This window comes from Astatotilapia calliptera, chromosome 7 (assembly GCF_964374335.1).
Source record: "Astatotilapia calliptera chromosome 7, fAstCal68.1, whole genome shotgun sequence".
Classification (NCBI taxonomy): Eukaryota; Metazoa; Chordata; class Actinopteri; order Cichliformes; family Cichlidae; genus Astatotilapia; species Astatotilapia calliptera.
This window is the reverse complement of record NC_137428.1, coordinates 10,706,760-10,716,559: the sequence shown is the minus strand read 5'-3', so window position 1 is coordinate 10,716,559 and position 9,800 is coordinate 10,706,760. Positions and strand designations below refer to the sequence as shown.

The 9,800-nt window shown below is 36.5% G+C and overlaps 1 long non-coding RNA gene across 3 annotated transcripts; it reads right to left on the bottom strand.

The window, feature by feature from the left end:
* Positions 1–4,288: 4,288 nt before the first annotated feature.
* On the bottom strand, positions 4,289–8,149 carry LOC145429949 (uncharacterized). 3 transcript variants are annotated; one of them, XR_013910303.1, is made up of 4 exons: positions 7,366–8,149; positions 6,845–6,997; positions 6,387–6,477; positions 4,289–5,792 (listed from the first exon to the last, which is right to left on the bottom strand). It is a non-coding gene; the product is annotated as an uncharacterized LOC145429949 (long non-coding RNA). The 3 variants fall into 3 exon arrangements; XR_013910302.1 differs by having other exon boundaries at positions 6,845–8,149; XR_013910304.1 differs by having other exon boundaries at positions 6,387–6,472; positions 6,845–8,149.
* Positions 8,150–9,800: the final 1,651 nt, after the last annotated feature.

Here is a 9,800-nt window from a genome sequence, read left to right as displayed (position 1 = left end):
TTAAATTAATCACAAATTAATCAAATCCTAAATAAAGTCACCTGTACAGAAGGTACACCTTACTAGTAGCAGGTTGGAAGCCCTTTTTGCCTTCAAAATGTCTTTAATTCTTCACAGTATATATTTGACCAGGTACTGGAACCAACCCTCTTAGATGATGGTCCATATTGGTATGATAGTATCACACAGCTACTGAAGACTTGTCAGCTGCATGTCCAGGATGCCTGTCTAGTTCCATGCAGAGTGCCATCAAACCCCAAAGGGAGATCCACAATTTTTAATTATTTGAATATATATGAGTGCTTGTGTATAAATACACAAACAATACACACATGCTTTCAATTGTGTAATTTAAGTGATCAAGTAGCTCTGTTTTGGAAGTTCAGTTAACGCTAGAAATGCGTTTTGGAGTTTGTACGTGTTTTGTCTCTGGGGGCCACCACATATATTTATATATAAACATATATAAATAAAACCACTTTTAACATTAGTAATTCCTTTTGTGCATATTTTATATTATTGTTAATAATAAATCAATTAAAGCAACAAAACAACCTGAAGATCCGGTTCGGAGTCGAAAGAGCCGGCTCTTTTTAGTGAGCCAAGCCGAAAGATCCGAAAGTGTCATGAATCGCTGTGCGGCAGGCAGGAGTTGGACCCAAAGCGCAGGACTCACAGACTCAGGGAGGTGAACTCAAAACTCAGCTTTATTTACTGGCAGGGAAAAAAACATACAAACTAATCTAAACTGGGAACTTGGAAAACTCACAGAGAGACACACAGGGAGATCCACACGCGAGGGACGACGCGACACTGGCTCAGAGAAACACAGGGTTTAAATACACTGGGAAGTAACGAGGGGAATGAGACACAGGAGGGCACAGCTGGGAGAAATCAGGACTGACGAGACAAGCAAAGCAGGACGCATTCACATGAGACACGGACCATCAAAGTAAAACAGGAAGTATCACACAGAGACGCGAACTTGACACAGTGGAGACAGCAACTAAGAAATACAGAGACATAAACCATAAGACAGAGGTCTAAGAACCAAAATACACAGGGAAATACTCAGCTGGGAACACAAGAGACTAGACTAGAGAGAGTAACAAAAAACCAACCATGAGAACATAATGCACAATGCAGAGTGACAGAAAACAAGAAACTCAAACATGCAAAGACACACAATTACACAGAACAGAGGGGACACAGAGAGACATGAAGGGCAAGGGATCAAAACTAGAAGCCATAGAATAAATCACACACAAGTACAATAATACAAAAATCACAAAGAACTAAAAACGCTGGGTCAGGAGACCCAGGACCGTGACAGAAAGAGCCGGTTCTCTAAGAAGAGTAAGAAAATAAATATACGCTTTAGGACGAGGGGTAAACGGATCAATAACAATTTAAAAATTATAATTTACAGTTTGTTGATTTAAAGTCTCACACACAAGCCGTTGAAAGGGGGGGAGAGCTGCTTCCAAATAGAGCACATTTCATTCATAATGTTGTAAATCCAAGCCCATTATGGATTCATGATTTGAATCCTGGGTTGTGTGAAATCCCAGAAATACACCTTAGACAAAGTGAATCTGTGAACTAAGGTGTAGGTCTATTAGGTTATGTTGTGGTGATCCTTGGGTTGGGGGATGGGTGTTCATACTGGAGTGCAAAATTAAAACCAAGATGGACTAGAAAAGTTCAAAGCCATCAGCTCCTCAGTTTAGAAAAACGAGAAAAGAGAAGGAGGAGAAACGAGCAAAAGAAACAGGTAAGCAGATTTGTTATTGGATAATGGCAGAGGAGGTTTTCGCCCAGGGCGCCAAACAGGCTAAGACCGCCACTGCACACAGGTGTATCCCTGCAGTCCTCACAAAAGCTGAAAGCAGCACATTTCTCTCCTTAAATTCCTTTGCACTAGTCTTTAACTTGGAAGCCCTATCTAATTAAAATCACAACTTCAGGAAGATGAAAGGTTGAACAACATAAGTCCCTTGCCAGGATTGTGTAAATAATCCAAAACAAAGACATCATCTTTGCGTTTTTTGGTACCTTTTGCCTAAACACTGGAATTTAGTTTAAACCTGCAGGAAGAGACTGAGCTGAAGACAACGCAGAAGGCAGGATGTATCTACAATCCCTGGGTACAGTCTCTAAGTACTTCCTTCTGCCACCATCTGGGAGTAGATTTTACATCTAAAATCAGACTGTTCTCAGGCACACGCAGAATGAACTTTACTCTTCAGCTAAAAAAGAGATGAAAACGAAATTGCAAATTAAAATGACACAACCTTCTTATCTGACAACAAAAGGTAAATGTAAATATATATTTTTGTGATGAGAATATGATTTCTGGCCGTTCAGCTCATTGTTTTATAAAGGTTTTACTTTACAGTGTGTTGCATTATAGTTTCTACCATGACGTCTTCTTACTTTTCCACTTGTTTTTAATCATATCAGTGCATCATCAGTCATTTGTAATTCCCAGAGAGGCAACCCAGGTGCTAGTTAAAGCTGAGCTTAAATAGTAGATTTACAAGAATAGCTACATGACATCACCATAAAGAGCATATAACAGATTGCCACTGTGGCATGACCTTTTATTTTGTTTACTCCTTTTACATAGGTTTTTTGGGGGTTTTTTGTTTTTTTGTCACAGCTTTAAATCCCATCTTCATCGTAAGATGGGGTTTGTGTGCCTTGATGAGATTTACATAACAACTTTTCTCCCAAGGACCATGAGATAATGTTGACAGTTTTGGGAGAGCTATCTGCTAATTGGTCCATCTGTATCATATTTCAGTGAGAAAAATTAAATGATTTCTGTGTACAAATACCGTAACAGTAATAAAAACTTTTCAGAGGTAGACCTGCTGGTGTGTTTCAGATTAATATAATGTTAAAATGATTAGTATAATATAATGTCTGACTGTTGGTATGATGTGCTTTTTATGAAATGCTGTTTCAGGTTTATGCCAGATATAACATGGCATAAACCTTCCAAAAAGCAAACATTTTCTCTCCTCGGTCCACAGAATATTTTCCCCCAAACTCTTTTGGATCATCAAGATATTTTTGGGCAAATGTGAGACGAGCATTTGTGTTCTTTTGGTCAGGAGTCCCCGTGGATGTCATTTTTACCCTGTGTCTTTCTAACTGTTGAATCATGAACACTGACCTTAAATGAGACAAGTGAGGCTGGGAGTTCTTCAGATGTTGTTCTGGGTTCTTTTGTAATCTCCTGGATGAGTCACTGATGTGCTTCTGGAGTAATTTTAGAAGACACTGTCATTTTCTCCATTAGTGTATACTGGCTCTCACTGTGGTTCACAGAAGTCCCAAAGTCTTAGAAATTGCCTTGTAACCCTCTCTAGACTGATAGATTTAAATGCCATTGTTTCTCAGCTGTTTCTTTAGATTGTAGAATGTAGAATTTGTTTTTTGATATCTTTAGCTTACTTCACCTAGGCCTGGGTGTAGCTCGTGAAATTGACCTTCACTTTCCAAAAAATGAATCACAGTTAATTCATGATTTAACCAGGAGGCGGAATTACTTAATTTCATGTAAGACCAGGTAGGCTTGGATAGCTTTATTCCCAATAATGAATAAAATCACGATTTAAAAAATGCATTTTGTATTTATTTGTTGTACAATTGACTAATATAAAAAAATTCTAATGATATTAAAGATTTAAGTTTAACAAATATGCAAAAAACTGAGAAATGAGATAATAGGCAAATAGTTTAACATTGATATCTAGTAACAAAAGTAATATTAAAGTTGTGTGAAAGAGCCAATCTATGGAAAGCAACTTCAGTGCTTTGCCTTAACCCATATGTTTAATTTCAGTCAGAGAGCACACTGGTGCTGTCAGTGTGAGATAAAACATGATACTCCATCTTAGATGGGAGACTTTATTGAGCCATACATTTTTAAATCAAATGGATAATTCCAAATTATAAATTCATCAGTCCATTTGTTAATATTCTCATTTGGGAACATGATATATAACATGATTTCCTAAAATGCCGGGATTTCTTTTGTTTCAGAATCATAACATGTTGTTCGGTAACCTGCACTATTTTCTGCCTTGTTCTAGCCAAGTGCATTTCCCTCAGGATACTAAACACTGCTGAATCTTGTGTCATGTTTAGTCCTTTGAATGCAAGGGAGAATGCCATTTTTTCCAGCTACTGAACAAACTCAATAAGTGAACAGCTGAGCAGACTGAATAACAAAAGGATACTGCAGTGCATGTAAACACACTCTTTCATACGTCTACACTGAAAAAAATATGTTGTTGGATTTACTTAATTCAATGGTGGACATTTGTTGCACACAGATGTTTTGCTTTGGCAGCAACTTAAACAATTGAGTTAAATTAACACAATTTATTCATGTTCAATAAACTTGTGCAATTTGTGTTGATAAAATGTGATTTAAACATGTTTTGATGAAGTAATTTGAGCTCTTGGAATATTTTAATCCTTCACAATTTTCTCACGTTATCCCAACACGATTCAATAACTTTTACCCAATACTACTTGGTCACTTAAATACTACATGTTATCTTCAAATTACATTTTGCTATTATATTCTAGTATCAAATACACAATTTTCAAATGGAGGCCTTATAACAGATTGTATTGTTCTCTTCCAAGATGGTTGCTGGCATCCACCAGTAACCTTTCAAAACAAAATGTCTAATTTCACTGCAGTAGGTAAAGAATTAAACTGACATTACTCCTCTACTGAATCTATATAAACCAACAGTTAAATAATGTCAGTTCTTCCGTGTTCTCTGGAATCAATCACAGTAAAGAAATTAGACTGTTTCTTTTGAAAAATGTTGGGAAAGAACAAATCAAAACATTCTATTTAAGGCCTCTGACATCAAGATTCAGTTAAACAACAATTATAACTAAACAATTTGAGGTAATGTTAGTTTCCATTAACATTAAATTAGGTTACTGAATTGGCAAACACCTTCCTATTAACACTACCCATTTTACCCCAATAACTAAAGAAATTAGCACTTGCAGGTCAAAACCTTTATTCAAGAGATGCAAAAATAACATTGATACAGTGACTGTCAAAAAATACAGCACTGATCATACTGTGACATCTTGGTTCAAAACAGCACACTTAGAAATATTCAACGTTCTTTACTTCAACTGAATGAAACTGAAAATACCATTTCACACGACCCATATGGGATATTTAGACTGTATAACTGTTCACGCTACATCTCTTCACTAGTAAAAGAAAGAAAAAATACAAAGAGAAATTTAAAAATGCTGCCAAACAGACAAACAGAACTTGTACAGAGCAAAAGGAAAAACAAACAACAACAAAAAACAGCTCGTCCTCATGGCAGTTGCAGTGTATATAAAAATGAACCCTGCGATCTGTTCCTGGAATTGAGCTTCAAAAATGCAGCAGAACAAGTGTGAGATTTAAATGTCCTCTCACCTAGAGCTGGTCACCTCACATGCATAACAGTGAGCTTCGTTGCAGGAGCAGTTTTGTCTTAGTTGTGAGCTTTTCTTGAGAGCTGAGTTGCATCCAACTCCATTACCACCCATTGAATCACCTCAAAAGTGTAGCAGAGTTGTGATGGGTAACTCATGTTGAAGGAATAAAAAAGGTCCAAACAGCATGGCTACTGCAAAGGTCACGTTATCCAGATCTTGAAGAACAACATCAGAAAAGTCATTGCCTGCCGCATCCTCTGGAGACAGATGTTCATTGTGGTTTTCTCAATCTGTGCAGTGGCCTCAGTCAAGTCCTGGTTAAACACAAAACATTTCTTTAAGATTCCTTTTTAAACTCATCTCTTTTGAATCTACCAGTTCTAATGTTAGAGTAATTTAAACCAATGCAAGCAACATAGTAAATAGCTATAGCCAAAGAGTGGCCTGCCATGCTGCCATTCATGGTCTAACAGAGTTTCTAAGAGAGGGTGAAAAACATAATAATTTCAAATGCTTTACATTAGTTTTTGTTAGAAAGACACCGGCCCATCAGAAATCCAGGTTATGTCACTCAGAAGATGTTAGAATTTAGACTTTCAGCCCCACAATTTGGTTAGCTGTTGGTCAGTTGGTCATTTTTTCAAACAAAAGCTAATATAAATATTGGTGGGATTTTCCTTTGTTCATTAGAATGACAAATTTAAAGTTTTTTCACACTGATGTGACCCCTAATACAGGGGTGGGGATGGGGCCTCAAGGGCCGGCGGCCGAGTTCACTACTAGGCCTCATGTGAACTTCAAATTATTAAAGAGGACTACTGGTCCTAACCAGTCCAATGAGGATCAAGTGGATAACTAAATGCATTTTTAAATGTTGCAAAGCCACAATCTACTCATAAAACACTCACCATGAACTCCTGCACCAAGATGTTACAATTGTCTTTCACACAGATGCGGAGCACTTTGATGAGGGACTCCGAGCATTAATGTCATCCTTGACTATTATAACAAAGAAAACAGAGATTTGTGAACTTTTCAGTAGCACAGAAGAAAATGATCCCAGACAAAAACTCTTGACTTTTTAAACCAGTCAACATGCAACACCAGCATCTACAAAGCAATATCAAAAGTTCCTGTTTGACATCAACTTTATGGATATATAGTTTCCAGAACATTTATTTTTTAAAAAAAGATAAATTTTTCTCAGTGGGCCAGTAAATGCATGACGAAAATTATGGCATCCTTTTAGTGGAATCATTACTCACAGGTAATAGTTGACTGTTTCAATGGATGCAGCATAAAAATCTTTTACTGACCTAATGCAATACATATACACTTTGTAGTTAAAGAATTTTAAAGTTCTTACTGTCATTATGGCAGCTACATCCTTTAGCTTTGTGCCCTGTTCCCCCGATCACTTTGCAAACACTTTCAGCAGACTGTCAGAGAGAAACTCAGCTCCGTCAGAAACCTTGACTGTAAAGGCATGGTTGGGATGCACTGGAATGCTGCATTTTATCTGAAATGACATAAAATTATTTTGAAATAACAGCAGGCACTGTGCTTGGTTAATCAGTAATGTTTTGTTGAATAAAAACTGTGTTTCCAGATCTTATGGGATTAAAAAAAATCCAAAGATGTTTGTTTCTGATTTGCAACCCAACAACCCACAAGTTACAACCTCATTTCAGTTCAAGTGTGCATTAATGCGAGTCCAGTAATCACCTTTCTGACAATACATACAGGTTAAACCTATGGCAGATTTTGGATTTCTCAGTTGTATTAATAGGGTGGTCTATTTGAGTATGCATGCACCTAATAATTATAAAAAACCTATTATAATTAAGTTACAGAAACCTTAAGCGAAAATAGAATATACTTTCTTACCATAACACCTTGAACCCACAATCCATCAGCTGACTCCTGGTGAAATGCAGAATAGCGGTCGTCTCTCAATGTGCAGCAAAAAAAACAAAAACAAAAACAAAAGGACAGCAGGTGAGGGCAGGAGGGGTAGGGATGTAAGCTAGCATAATACCGCTGATGATATTAGCTAAAGCTGTTCAATGTCCAAAATCTCACTAACACCACGGTGCAGTAAATACACAATGTAACTGAAGAGTCAGTTGACAAATCTATTCACACAGAAAACCAAATTATGTTATGAGTGCCTCGTAATTAGGTTTAATGTGATATTACGGCTCTTGTGCCAAAGACAAATTCAAATGAAAAAGCGCCAATTCTTTGATAACAGATAAAACAGCAAATAAGCTAACGGCTCTTTTTTAGCATGTTACATGGCGACACTCTAGACGTTTAACTACATTTGGCTGAAATATGGTAAAAATGAATTCAAAAAATCAAGACATACCAAAAACGTAGAGTTGGCTGCTCGACTTGACTGAGATGGATGCCTTTTTTAAACCACGATCCAAAGCCCGCGAGATGAAATCACGCGTGGTTTCACGAGATTTAACGTTGCTATCTTATTGACTTACTTCACCTGAACATGATATGAACAATTTAATACACCCTTTCTGCATATCATGTAGTTTTTACACTATATAGTTACATTTAACTTTAAAACATGAGGCAATTGTGTTAAATGCATGCAAGATGCTTACATAAATCCAAGAGATGGCCAGTCCCTTTTTTTCAGTGTAGCCGACTGTGATAAACCATTGTAATGAAGACCAAGGCAGCCAACTATGTTTTACAGAAGAGTAAGAAATAGGAAAATATAGGAGGATAAAAGTCATGATTTATTCATTGATGAAAGAAACCCTGTTATTTTATTTATGATGTCTTTAAATATAGCTCATGTGAATTAAATAAGTGATTGAGAATGGATGTTCCAACCTAGACTCTTGTGTTACACCCAGGCACTAGCATGATTGGAGTCATCTATTGTGTGCACATAAACACATCAATCACACATGCACACATTCAAAAACAGACATAAGTTACTGATGGGAGATACACTCCTGAGCCATGCGTCAGCTCTTTACTGGCTGACTCACCAACTGGGGGGAAAACTGCTACAAAATGTTATAATGATGTTACAATAAAGTTATAATTATGATAAGTGGTTACTGCTCTTTATGATTAAATAGGCAATTTCTCATTGGGGGAAAAATGTGCAGGTTTTGGTCTGTAGGATTCAAATTATTATCAAAAGCAGGCTGGTGAAATGACATGCAGCTACATGTCACTGGGAGAATTGTCCTTTCACATTCATTTCTCAGTTCATTAAACCCAGTTTTGTGCTGAGCTGACATGTTAGTCTTTATATAGATGAGTGTTTTCAAATAAATTATTAACAAAAGCCAGAGGTCTTATTGTTTTCTTTTGTTTATTTTCAATTTTATTTATCATTATTGTGGTTTTTTACATTGTTAACATGATATTGTAGCTGTAAAACAGCCGGGTGCACCCTGAACAGATTTCTTGTCTATGCAGGGTTAACAAATCAGTATGTGCCAACTACAGTGTAGTGCCTCATGTTAAAGGATTTTATTGATTTACACCAATTAGTTATACTGATGATCCAATTTACTTAATAGGATGCAGCAACTTAATTCTGAGGCTCAAACAGAGATTTATTTGGTAAAAATAGCTCATGAATGTCTCTCCTGAAAGTAATGTTCCCAACACCTGACACACATCTGTATGATAAATGTGGAGCTTCTCCTATAACTGTAAATAAGTAAGATTTTGGCTTAAAAGATTTAAATCCAACTAACCATGCTAGAGGTCACAGATAAAGATGTTATAGGTTTTTTAAATCAAAAGCAAAACTCAATCAATCAAAACTATAAATAATCTGTGAATAGAAAATACATGTGTTATCATTCCTTTTGACTGTTTCAGAGGTTCGTTTATTTTATATTTTTTAGCTTTGTTTATTTTCAACTTTAGCTTTAGTTTTTTTGTTTCTACCAAATCCTTATTTGTAATATATGCAGCTCTTTAGCCCACTGTGTCTGTTGTTAACGTGGAAATTAATGCTGTTCAGCCCCTTTTTACATGCTGACATTTCATTCGATACAGTCATGTGAAAGTAGACTTTATGATTTGGTAGTTAGTAGAACCACATTTAGCAGCAAGAACTTGAAGTAATTGCTCTCTGTATAATGTTATCAATCTCTCACGTCATTGTACAGACATTTGAGTTCACCCTTTTCTACAGTGTTGCTTTCCTGAGGCATTACCTAATTTTGGACAAGCTTTAGCTGTTGGACAGATGATCTCACATTCACCTCTAGAATACTTTGGTGCTGTTTCTGATTTTTTGCATCACATGCTGCACTCCATTTTGGTCT